The following is a 12,003-nucleotide window of genomic DNA, read 5'->3' on the forward strand; positions in this document are numbered from 1 at the left end:
TGGGGAGACCTTTGTCATGGATTAACCAATGTATACAATGACTTATTCAGCTTTTTTCAATATGAATGGAGTGTACCTATGTGCCCTACATTATGTTTATCTACCCAGGATAAACCGTGAGCCGACAGCATTCACCAAACAATGGAACCACCCTGGACTGGAGAATTGAAAGGCATCATACAGATCTTTGTCCATAGCCGTTTGGAACAGAAAGGTCTGTGAAAAACTGCAACGCAGCACATCTTTGAAGATGCGGCGACACAAACCAGAGGAAAGTTTTCAGCAGCACCACCAGTTCCAGAGGAGATTTCACCAACTTCATCGGAGGCTTCTTTTACAGAGGAGGAACAAGAGGTACCAGTATTAGTATCCATCGTGCTACCTCCAATTCAATACACTTTGGAAATTTTGCACATGGAAGAACTGTTTGCACAATTTAATCCACTTGGTGGCCCTAATGTGGATCTTGGACTATAGATTTACAATCATGTTTTGGCTAACCTTAAGTATTTTAGTTACTTAAAACCCGGCACAATTATTTTTAACCAGAATACTTTAGGCTAACCCCAGCTGTAGTCTTAAAGGTGTGGCTTTTCCCCCTCTCTCTCTTCACAGTTGTAAATGAACCCTACATGTTAGGCTTGCAGTATAAGTTAAAAAGCTTATGGACCAAGTTTCTGATCAGTCAGAGAATGACTGATATATACCTTTCTTAAAGTGGTTTGTGACCTTATTGACTTGAATACATCCCCTGCTGTACGGAAACATACAGAACTGTGAGGTCTGTACTACGGTCTTCAATGAATCGTGACTTTCTTTTAGTTTTAAACCACTAGTAGTTCCCAAACCAGGCAGTCATGCAGCTGCTCAGGACGCTCTCAATGATTCCTCTGTAAAATGTGGTCAGGATGGAAGGGGGGAGATGTGATTTCCTCCACCATCTGAGAAAGTAGACACTGCTAGGCGTTCCTGATTATGGAGCTGATGTTAAGACACCAGCTGAGATCCTCTTCACGTGAACACCAAGGAATTTCTTGCACCTGACCATCTCCACAATGGAGCCGTTGATCCTCAGTGGAGAGTGATCTCATCCTGCTTTTCAGAAGTCAACATCCTTCTGTTTAGTTTTGTCCATGTCCAGAGACAAGTTATTGATTCTATACCAGTCCCTTAGCTGTTGCACCTCCTCTCTGAGGGACACAGACTCTGTCCCCAGTTCTCCATTTTGGCCTTCATGGCCACCTTCTTCCTCTTCACTGCACCTAAGTGCTTTCTTCCACCATCTCCACCTCTTCTCCTTCTTCTTTCCTCCTTCTCCGGTTCCAGTGTCCTGTATGGGCTCTCTGTGTCCGAGTCTTCCCAACTAATGCACCAGAATCTCAGGAGGCAAAACATCGTGCTGCTGCTGCTCGAAGCTGCAAAAGGATTCTGAACTTTACCTGCGTCTTAACTTTGTGACATCACGCTCTGGAGCCTGTGATGTTTGTGATGTCATGGGAGTTCCACCCACTGCTTTCCACTGTGGTCACTGAAGGGGACAACTTTAGAAGAATTGGCCAAGGTCAAGAGTTTGGAGTTTAATAAATTAGTTCTCACTTCTTCGCACAGCCCAGATCGGAATTTCAGATAATCAAGCTATCTAGCCACCCCCCATTTAAGTGTATGGAGGGATATTGAAGGAGAGATTAACCGGGATGTATGAGTGCGACAGGTCTGCTTTCCGAGGTGATGGGTCTCGGTGTACCTGGGTCTGGCCTTCTGAAATTTCGTAGCCGTAGCTTAAAAATTGACCAGAAAAATTCCCATTTTGGAAGCTTGCAACGTGATCACAAGCAACGTGAGTTAGCATAGGATCTATGAGGGTGTGAAGTTTCGCATCTGTAGCATGAAGACCCTAGGAGGAGTAGCATTTTACATTTTGCAAATACAAAAATAATGATAAATTATTATGATGATTTGACAAATTAAGCTCCGCACTGTTTAAGGTGGATTGGCGTATTTCTGGGGGAAAAACGACAGTTGTTAGTAAGTGGTTGAAGTTTAACTTGTCTGTAAGTTTTAAATTCGTTGTTTGAATTACCAGAGAAACTCATTTGTAACTCGAGATGTTTAATTTGTAGCACTTTCAGTAGCGCAGTTAGCCATCTCCGGAGTTTGGAGGCATTTCCACTTTAAGTGATCCGAAACAGCACAAACATGAAGCAGAGTAATCCTCATTTCTGTTCGTGGTTTTCAACGTTTGGAGTTCTTTTCGTTGTCTAAAATACACCAGACGCCTCTGCTATCAGCAGGGAGAGAGACACCTAGGTAACGGATTGAGACGGTTTATTTACAAACACTGGTGCTTCGTAAACAAAAGACGGGTTTCGAGCACAGACTGGAGAGCTAGCAGATGTTGAGGAACGTTTCATTAAAAAACAAAGTGTTTTTGTGATTACAATCCTGAATTACAGCTTTAAGAGACTGATGTTGTGCTTTCCATATTTTGCATGTCATTTCATATGTCTGTTCACGGTATAATGAAGCCATGACAGGACGCACATTGCAGCACTTTTAAGTGCACCAACAAATTTTTACCTTGCATGACATCCCCAAAAGCCGGCTCATGCAGATCTGGGGCTGGTTTAGCTGGGTAACAATCAGGTCTGACGTCACTGTCTACTTTTTTACATGCATTTATTTATTTGTTAAATTGATGACCAGGTGTGGGTCAGTGGTCAGTAGAGAGCTCTCTGTGAAGGTGGGTCTCTGCTTCCACGTACTGTCCCAACCATCTGAAGAGCTCTTTTTCGTTAAAGAACCCAAACAGTAGCACATAGTCAAATCAAATCAAATCAAATTTTATTTATATAGCGCTTTTCACAACAAAAAGTCGTCCCAAAGCAGCTTTACAGAGATCCGGGTCCAAGCCTCCTATGAGCAAGCCAGGGGCAACAGTGGCAAGGAAAAACTCCCTCAGCACACGAGGAAGAAACCTTGGAAGGAACCAAGACTCATACGGGGAACCCATCCTCCTCGGGTCGACACCGGAGACACAACAAAGTTCTGCCATCACAGGGGTCTTCTCTCTGGCCACTTCTCTTTCGCCCATATCAGCTCTCAGCCACCATGGACAAGTGTCCTCTCCATTGACCTGATGCCCAGAGTGGACGATATACAGACAGAAACATAACGTCATGATCTCTGAAGACATTTCCACAAGAGGATGATGATAACAAGCTCATATCATCCACCCCTACCTGTGGAGGGATCTCTCTGTGTCCTCTCTGACCCTCTTGTTCTGGATGGACAGCTGCAGTGTCTCATCACTAATGACCCTGGCTTTTACCTGAATTTTTTAAATGTTCTTCATCATGTTCAGAGTTGGGCTTTGATTGTTGGGTCATAGGTGGTTTCCAGGTCTTAAAGTCCTCCCTGGAGCTCTGAATCTATTGCTTTACTGGAAGGACGCACAGTTAGGTTGGGGGTGGGTCCTCACCTGCAATAATAATAGCAAATGAATATAAAGTTTAAATACATTACACCAACCTGTAACTAAGAGGAGCTGAGGGTCAGCTTGGCTCTGTTCGCTGCAGCTTTTCCTCCTCTACGTCCAGGCTGACCCTCAGCTCCTCTTAGTTACAGTTTGGTGAAGTGTCCAAATGTGTCAGTGTCCAGAATCTGAAATTTTGATCCGTCATTCATCCAGACATGGGTCAGGATCAGTGAGGTCAGGGCGCTCCTCAGCGAGGGCCAGCTCAGCTGTAGCCCTCCTCATGGTCAGCTGGTGTCCTGCTGATACAGGAATGAAAATCAGTAGATGTGTGACACTGTCCACATCCACAGCTGTGAAAGACAGGCTTTGTGTGCTTTAGAGCAGAATGGTGGTAAACTGCAACAGTGCAGGACTGACTGAGACATCTGACCGTGTTCATGTTGCCATAGCAACAGTATTACTGAAACAGAACCACTGCTGCCTGTGGATGGGGACGATGTTGGCCCTATTTGATCCTGTACGGTGTTTGGAACACACACTGATTTTCTGTTGTGCTTGAAGTCTGTGTTTCAGACTTAGGGAGTAGTAGGACGAGCAGTAGTAGCTGTTGAAGGAGTAGGAGAAGGAACAGTAGTAGCAGTAAGAGGAGCAGTAGCTGAAGGAGGAGGAGGAGTATTAGTAGGGTTAGGAGGTGTAGAAGGAGGAGTAGCAAGAGAGTTAGTAGCTGTAAGAGAAAGAGTATTGGTAGGTGTAAGGTATAGAAAGAGAGAGAAAGGTAGTAGCTGGAGGAGTAGTAGGGGGAGCAATAGTAGCAGAAGGAGGAAGAGTGGATGTAGAAGGAGTGTGTTGAACTCACGCAGACGTGGGTCAGCGTCGGGGCTGGTGTTAGGATCGTGGAGGAGAAGGTGCTCCATAGCGAGGTCGCCCTTGGCCGGAGCACTCTGCACTCTCAGCTCGTGTCCTGCTGATAGAACAATAAACACTATCAGTTACATTCATCACATTATTATTTTGTCTCTCTGTGAAAGGGTGATCTGTTCATTCATTCGCTCACCAGTGGTGTCACGCACAGCTTCATGTGTCAGGTCCATGTCCGATTCTCTGAGTTGTCGGACGGCTTCTGTTTTAGCAGGAGGAGGGGCAGGAGGAGCAATAGTATCGGGTGGAGGGTGAGTAGCTGTAGAATGAGGAGAAGTAGAAATAGGAGGAGGAAGAGTATAATGACAAAGTACAAGGAGGAGGACTAGGTTTACAGGAGGAATAGGAGGTGTAGGAGGAGCAGTAGGTGTAGTATGAAGACAGAAGAGGAGGAGGAATAGGTGTAGGGAAGGAGTTTGAAGAGGAGGTGGAGGAAGAGGAAGAGTATCAGAGATTCTGTAAACAATGGGGTCTTTATTCAGAGATGAATCCCATTTCTTATTGTTACCCCTACCCCTTGTTTTTGAGTGTCCTCTCGCCCTTTGGAGCAGAGTTACAGGATGCAGTGGTGAAATTCTTCCCATGTGAAACAGGACAACCCTTCAAGAGCCCGATACGTCATCAGAACCCAAATAAAAAAGAACAGTGCTTCAGTGGCATTCTGCAGTGAGGTCAGAGCTGCTGGACTATAGTTAAATTTAGGGTGTCACGCCTTCAAAAGTGTTCCTCAGTCTTTTATTATCACCCCCACCTCACTCTCTGTGCCATGGAGCTGAACTCAGCTGTTTATTCAGCATCTTTTTGTCTAAACTTCCAATTCCACCTTAAATGCTACAGTAGCCAAAGGCGCTAGAATGTAATTGCATCAGCATTTAAGGTGGAACTGGAAATTCAGATCTGTGGGTTTGTTTGAGCGATGCGCAGCGTCTCACCGGAGATTCACAAGGCGTCATAACCTTAGTTTGAAGTGTCTCTGAAAAATCTGAGTTTGGAGGAGTACAGACCTCCCCCCTCGGCCCTACCCCTCTTTCCCGACAAGACTTAAGAGCCCCGCCCCTAGGCAGAATGGAGGGGAGGGGCTGAGGATTGAAATGGGATTCATCCTTAGAGTGTGTTTTCTGGTGCTGTACTCACTCTGAGTTGTGAAGTTCAGCTGCAGAGCGTCCAGGAGCTCTCAGGCGGTGTCCTCCTGAGCTCCAGAGGGCACTGTGTTTACAGTCTCCTCTCCTGCTTTAACATGAATAAATATCAATAGCTGTCCAGCAGGGTCTTTTTTGTAGTGTGTGTTTTCAGGTGCTGCACTGACCCAGAGTCTGCTGACCGGCCGGGCCAGCATCGTCCTCCTCAGTCCGCAGGAGCTCACTGACCGCTGTGTCCACAGAGTCAGTGGAGCTCACTAGCAGCTCGTCCCCTGCTTCAACATTAAAAGAGACATCACGTCACTGTCCTTCTCCTAATTCACTCATTCTTATTGTAGAGAACTACACACTCACAGCGTCCACCACCTCCATCTCTGCCTGCACACCCGTAAACAGCATCCTCTAGGTGCTGAGCGCTGTCCTACTCGACGTCAGCGACCACAACCTCCATCTCTGCTTTCACACCAATAAACAGCGTCAGTTTTACAGGGTTATTATTTCCTGACCACCTTCTCATGTCCTGTCCTCACCGAGGCGTGTGAAGCTGAGACGGGCGTCCCCCAGCTCCTCAGCACCCATCAGCCTGGACGCCAGTTTCCTGACCACACGGCGTCTGGGTCTGGCTCTGACCGTGAACTCTGGGCTCCTGGTTATCGCTGCAGAGGAAAGAGTGTTGGGATGAAATGGGATCGAAGCTGGGTCTCCTGCAGAATCTGTGCTGAGTGCAGAACTGATTCCTCCTTCACTACACTACAGTGACATTAGAGATGTTCTGAAGACAGCGTTGCCTTTGAGGCAGAGCAAATGTGATTGGTTACCAGCCCACAGGCTCGGATGAATGTGAATGGTTACCAGAGGCAACAACTAAAAATGCAGCACTTCCAACAAATTATAAAACAGAACAAAGTGTGCAGTAATAGAAAAAAGGAAATAATATCACATGGTTATTTCTCCCGGGGTCATTTCTGACAGTCGGAGCAGACTCACGCGCCCGTCTCAGTGGAGCTTTACAGGTTTATGGCACTGTATTTGATAAGCTTGATTTGATATGTATTAACCAATCACATTTAGCCCTGTCTGTTGGTAACCAATTACATTCTTCCTTCAGTATTAGGCCTTTGATCTTCTCTCGAGCTGATTATTGTCAGAAATTAACAGAACGGTATAAGGTTATATATTATACACACACACACGATCATGTGGAAGATTTAGGACACCCCATAATAACCTTTGTTTTTGGATCACATTTAAACATACGGACATTTAAGATTCATCTGAACATTATCGAGAGATGGAGCTTATATCTAAACTAATAAAAATAGAAACTAATTTTAAACTAATTTTAAATTTTATTTCCCACGTCATGGAAATAGTTATTATTATATTTTCCTACTGCACTGAAATCCAACCCAACCGTGACTTCGTTACACCCCAACTTTCCTGGGCATTCATCAGGAGCGTGTTCCTCTCTTCACCGAAGGGAAAGCGTCTACTCTTCTGAGAGACTTTACACTACATGCTGGAAAATTGCTGTGAGGATTTGATGGTGAATCCACACAGCAATCGCCAGTCACACACCTGAGACTCTGCTGTGAAATCTACTGATCCACTCACTCAGATCCGTTTGGACGGTCCTCTCCGTCTGATCCAGTGGAGCGATGTAATTTCTGTCCACGTCCTTGGAGACGCCCTGGTGTCCACTGCTCTGTGGTGTCTCTGAGCAGAGGGACACAGACTCTGTCCCCAGTTCTCCATTTTGGCCTTCATGGCCACCTTCTTCCTCTTCACTGCACCTAAGTTCTTTCTTCCACCATCTCCACCTCTTCTCCTTCTTCTTTCCTCTTTCCTTCTCCTTGATCTTTTTTCTGTCCTTCTCCGGTTCCAGTGTCCCGTACGGGCTCTCTGTGTCCGAGTCTTCCCAACTAATGCACCAGAATTTCAGGAGGCAAAACATCATGCTGCTGCTGCTCGAAGCTGCAAAAGGATTCTGAACTTTACCTGCATCTTAACTTTGTGACATCACACTCTGGAGCCTGTGATGTTTGTGATGTCATGGGAGTTCCACCCACTGCTTTCCACTGTGGTCACTGAAGGGGACAGCTTTAGAAGAATTGGCCAAGGTCAAAAGTTTGGAGACTCCCCCTGATAACTACTACACTCTGCTTCTGTAGCATTTTCCCCATAGACTGTAATGCAAAACTGTTAGCGTCATACTCTAATGCGTCTCTCTGCTCTTCACACACAGATCATCGTCTTATTTCACTCCTGTGTTGTTGTAGTGTGTAAGAGACGACAGACACAAGCCCCGTATTCCTCTGTCTCAGTCTTTTCCTCCTGTTTACAGGTAAATAATCTGATCCCACTGTCCCTGCGCTCTGAGAGTGAACAGATTCCTGGAAGATAGTGTTTTATCATCTAAATTATTCCTCTGGTTTGGGTTAAAGTTTAATAAAGCAGTTCTCCTCGTTTGAAACTGAGAGTGATCAGTGAGAGGTTTCAACACCACAATGAAGCTGAGGCTGAATCCCAAACATCTCCCTACACCCTCCGTAGGGCACAGTGTATGTCATGAATGTAGCGTGGTATGATGAATGTTTATTAATTCCTAATAAGAAATATGACTTTTTGGGACTTAAAATGCCGAAAGACCTCTCTTCACTCTCAGTCACTCTTCTTCGCACAGCCCAGATCGGAATTTGAGATTATCGAGCAGAAAATGGATCATAAACCACACTGCAAGACTTTTTATTATCCAACATCTCATGCGGTCAAGAGAGGAATCTTTAGTGATAGCAGAGAGACACACAGATTCAACTTCATTAACTGTCCTCTCTCACATCTTGAAAGACTGTTAAAACCAAAATAACCACACCTTCCTCAATCCCTTGGTTTACCTGGTGAACAGGTTTCATATGGGTACAACTTTGTTAAATTAATTCCATTTAGACAATCAAAACAGGTAGAATTAATTTACGTGTTTAAAATCACCTGCTTATATGAACTCATTGAGGAACCAAGGAAGCCACATACTCTGTGTTATTTGGTTAAGAATGATGTAAAACATGTTTTTGTCTGAATGATATTACTTTGTGTTAACATATAACCTTATATAGTGCTTAAGTATTCAGAATCCTGGATATTCATTCAACAGGATCCCTCCATAAGTCTTTGTCTTGTCAAGTGTCATAAATTGGGTACAGGAAACATCCAATCAGGAGCAAGAGATGCTGCAATTCTCAATCCCTGAGGGATTCAAGGATCCAAACCAGGGATTCAACTTGAGGGATTCAAACCAGGGATTCAAGACGGGTTTCCTAAAATCTGGTAAAAAAAAAACCCAGTGGCGTGAAAAAAGCACAACAGAAGAAGAGAGAACAGAAAGAACAAGAAGAGATGGAGAAGCAAGTTTTTTTTTCAGTCAGTTAGACCCAGTTAGAGTTCAGGGAGAATTTCCAGTTAAGGGAGAGCCCAGCTCTCTCTAGAGCTTTCAGTTCAGAGTTCAGATCTTCAGCTTTCTTCTGGCTTTTTTAGAAGCTTCCCAGACTCTCTTATGGCTCTCTCTCAAACAGTCTTGGGCTCCTCAAGCAGGGTCCAGACAGAACAGAGAAAGAAAATGTAAAGAGAGGAGAAAAGAGGTGGGGTGGAATGAAGAGAATTCGCTTCCAGTCGGGAAGCTCAGCTAAGAGAGCCCAGAACTTCCAGCCAGAAGATTTTTTTTTAGTAGGAAAAAAATAGTTTAAAAAGGAGCTATAGTTTATATCATACCGATATAATTGGACAAACTGGACAAAATGGACAAACGGCTGCAATATTTATAGGTGGTGTTTTACTCAAACACTATACAGTTAAATCACTTCATATTTCATAGGCATATATTCTGGTAAACAGGGTGTATTCCCGCCTTGTGCTCAATGATTCCAGGTAGGCTCTGAACCCACCGCAACCCTGAACTGGATAAGGGTTACAGATAATGAATGAATGAATGAATTGATATAAGGAACTGACAATTCTTTTGTTTTCAAATGTGTGAAGTTCATGCAAAACCTCAAAAGAGACATTTTTTCATTCATTCATTGTCTGTAAGCGCTTATCCAATTCAGGGTCACGGTGGGTCATTGAGCGCAAGGCGGGAATACACACTGGAGGGGCCAGTCCTTCACAGGGCAACACACACTCACACACATTCACTCACACCTACGGACACTTTTTTTAAGTCACCAATCCACCTACCAACGTGTGTTTTTGGACTGTGAGAGGAAACCGGAGCACGCAGAGGAAACCCACGCGGACAACACACCAACCCCTCACAGACAGTCACCCAGAGCGGGAATCGAACCCACAACCTCCAGGCCCCTGGAGCTGTGTGACTGCGACACTAACCTGCTGCGCCACCGTGCCGCCTCAAAAGAGACATGTTAGAGTAAAACTGTGAAAAAAACATTCTGATAGCCCCATTGTAGACAGGTGAGATTGAGTGAATAGCATTATGTACCTACTAGTGCAATTTATCCAAGAAAGGACAATCAGTCCATTGCCCAAGAACTGGGTCAATGATGGCGCCCCCAATATAAGAACCAGTCCATGTTCCTAAAGCTGAAGAAAGAGAGGGGTTCCACAACCAGATGAAGGGTGGACATAGCACCAGATCTGGGTTCTTTATGAATCAGGTAAACTGAAAATACAAAAACATACACTCTCAAAACTTACTCATGAGTGCAGACTTAAGCATTTCAAAACATTCAAAGGCAGTTTACATTCATTTGTGCTGAATAACTTTTATTACCTTTTATATTTTACTGTCAAGATTCTCCGAACAACATTATCAGAAAATGGAAGGCTTCCTGTGACGCATTCAATCTTAATTCTGACACAGAAAGCAGAAATAAATCACAGTATTATTATTTCACTGTGGTATTTTGGACACAGTACATGACTATATACTGTGATTTATGTGAATTCAACTATAACTTGTTTATATATAACTAAATATCGTAAAGCTAAGAATCAGTAGTAGTATATGGCAGGGTTTTATCAAACCTGCTCTTGGGAAAGCAAAACAAAATACATTTTTGAAACCTTCCTTATCTAAGAAACCTTAATGGAAAGTTTAATGAGCCTAATACCAGACAAGGGTCTCCAGGAACAGGATCGAGAAACCCTGATATAGACAGAAGGTGCTGTGCCAATATGTTAAACCCTAAGTCATTTATAAAACCCCTGGCAAAAATTATGGAATCACCACCCTTGAAGGATGTTCTTTCAATTGTTTAATTTAGTGAAAAAATAAATAAATCACAGAGACATGCCACAAAACTATATATTTTTTAAACATTCTAGCATTAAAAACCATTATTAAAAAAAAATCGGTGGCAACACGGTGGCGCAGCAGGTTAGTGTTGCAGTCACACAGCTCCAGGTTGTAGGTTCGATTCCCGCTCCGGGTGACTGTCTGTGAGGAGTTGGTGTGTTCTCCCCGTGTCCGCGTGGGTTTCCTCCGGGTGCTCCGGTTTCCTCCCACAGTCCAAAAACACACGTTGGCAGGTGGATTGGCGACTCGAAAATGTCTGTAGGTGTGAGTGAATGTGTGTGTGTTGCCCTGTGAAGGACTGGCGCCCCCTCCAGGGTGTATTCCCGCCTTGCGCCCGATGATTCCAGGTAGGCTCTGGATCCCCCGCGACCCTAAATTGGATAAACAGATAATGGAGGAAAGGAAAAATCCATTGCTGTAGTCAGTCAATTCAAGACACATGCTATATTTTCAAAAGCTTGATTTTAACTGTTATAACTATAGTGAACTCAGCCACTTTAAGGTGCACGCTCTGTGGACACAGATGTTTAGTTGTGCATACACAGCTTGTATAATCTCTGCAGGAAATGAACAACTGAAACTGAATATTTTGGAAAAGCTGCACTTCAACTGCCTAAATTCACCCTACAGTTCCAGTCATGGGTTAAGGGCATGAATAAAACTTTAAAGTAAATAGCTGGACAAAGCTAGATAAAATTACTTCCATTTCCAAAATATTACCAACATTAACCACAAATGTGTTCCATCCTGCATGTTTTAATTGTTGGCCAAACACAGGTGGAGAAACAATTCTTTTCTTAAATGATATCATCAGGGATATTGACAATTGTCCAATTTATAATATTCTATTGATGAATTTTAGATATTGATATTGATGGGGTTTTTTTCCTTGCTATATGTGAATTCTTCATTTTGAATCTTCTTTTCAGAAATTCTTCCTCTTGCTCATAGGAAGTTTTTCCATTCGAGTCTTGGTTCCCCTCAGTGGTTGTTCCTTTTGCTGTTACAAAGTTTCTCCATTGAGTTCCTCTCATACTTTCTCCTTCAGTGTTCTTAGCCCATTCACCGTGTATTCCTCGTGGTCCAAGGGGAGTTTACCTTCGGAGTCTTTGTTCCTCTCAGAGTGTATTCTCTATGACTTTGCGATTGTGGTTCTTTATCAT

Source organism: Hoplias malabaricus, chromosome X2, assembly GCF_029633855.1.
Source record: "Hoplias malabaricus isolate fHopMal1 chromosome X2, fHopMal1.hap1, whole genome shotgun sequence".
Lineage (NCBI taxonomy): Eukaryota > Metazoa > Chordata > Actinopteri > Characiformes > Erythrinidae > Hoplias > Hoplias malabaricus.